This window comes from Monopterus albus, unplaced genomic scaffold (genome assembly GCF_001952655.1).
Source record: "Monopterus albus unplaced genomic scaffold, M_albus_1.0 scaffold431.1, whole genome shotgun sequence".
In the NCBI taxonomy this organism is placed as follows: domain Eukaryota; kingdom Metazoa; phylum Chordata; class Actinopteri; order Synbranchiformes; family Synbranchidae; genus Monopterus; species Monopterus albus.
The window spans coordinates 206,259-207,901 of NW_018128311.1; positions in this window are offsets into that span (position 1 = coordinate 206,259).

The window sequence follows — 1,643 nt, forward strand, 5'->3', positions numbered from 1 at the left end:
TTGTTTTTTTTTTTTTTTTTTTATAACTCCCTCCATTCTTTTTGTATTCCAAAATTTGCTTTTCATTTAAGTAAATTTTTTTATTCTTCCAAACATAATGTTATTCTTCATGTTAAATTCTTGGAACTGTTCAACTCATGCAAAAAGCAAAATCCTGACTTGTGCACATATTTTTGGGTACAGTTTAGTGATAAGATTTCAACCTGTTTCTCAGTGTTCTTTTCGGAGCTGCCAGTGGGTTGTAGCTATACAGGCATCAACAGATTGTAGGCTCTCAGCTGCCAGCCTGCCACCAACTGCCTTTGTGCCTCTGCCACTTGATCTGTGATGATGTAAATAATTACACTCAATTAGCACTTAATTAACAAAGACGAAACAAAGGGACAAGTCCCTGGGTGCAGCTCATCTCCTCTCTCCCTATCGCTTTATACGTTGCTCTCTCTCTCTCTTGCTCCGCACACATCAGACAAAACAAAACATGTCAGCTTTTGACAATGTGCCATCTGTACCCAAGCCAGCAGATACTGTAGGCTTACACACACACACACACACACACACACACACACACACACACACACAGAAATAGTCCCTCAGCACCCATAAGACATGCAGAAACACTAATCGGGTCTTTAGGCGAACATAATTACAGCTTGCCATGTTAATTACCTAACAATTAGCAGCCGTCTCTTCCAAGGGGCAATCAATGAATTAGCTTGTGATTCCCATGTTGAGTTGCCAGCCGAGCCCTTTCGCACTCACTTCTCCTATTTATCTGTTGCACTTTTTCTGCACACACATATAGCTCATGGCTAAATCAGTACATATAGAATAAGCACTTGCACTGCACAGAAAATAGGAATTAATTCACACTTTACCCACTTAGCTTATTGTATATCCCAAGGTGGATTGTAAAACCATTTTGCACCTTCAGTAAGCAAAGTGGTCAAGAATTTCATTTCTCCCTTTCTATATGCATGTGTTATGCCTTAGGGCAGCAGCTTGCAATTCAAAGTGAAATAAGCTGAGAAAAGAAAATGCTCAAAAATAATCACAATATAGAAAACTGAACAGACTGGGTGTCTTGTATTGCTCCGTATCCTTGTAATTCCCACTCATTATCAAATGAATAATGAGAAAATTTTGCTGCTGTGATGCCAAATATGAATCCTAATGCCAATTTTGATTGGAAACAAATTGGTGAAGCAGGTGCAGTCCTGAGACTAATGATCAATAAAAAATCCCTTATATTTCATCATTTTTAGAAGACCCAAAAAGCTATCAGTATGAAAAATGTGCACCCTTTACCAGAGAAATCATCCATCACTGCTCTTATTGAATTTCCCATATTAAAACTCCAATATGGAAGTCATATAGACTGACCACACAATCAGATTGAAAACGCAGTCAAACGAATTCATTTTAATGCTCTTCAATCAGCTGAATAACCCAAACCATAAACAGTACAGACTTTGCTCTTCAGCTTTAACTTAGAGTTTTTTTCTTTAGACCAATCTAGACACATTTATAGCAGACATGTAGCTTATTCAATCTTTGTCCATTAACTACTGATTTTTTTTTTAGCGCTCAATTGGCCGTATTTATCCAACACAACGAACATGGAACAGCACAAACAGGTAAACATC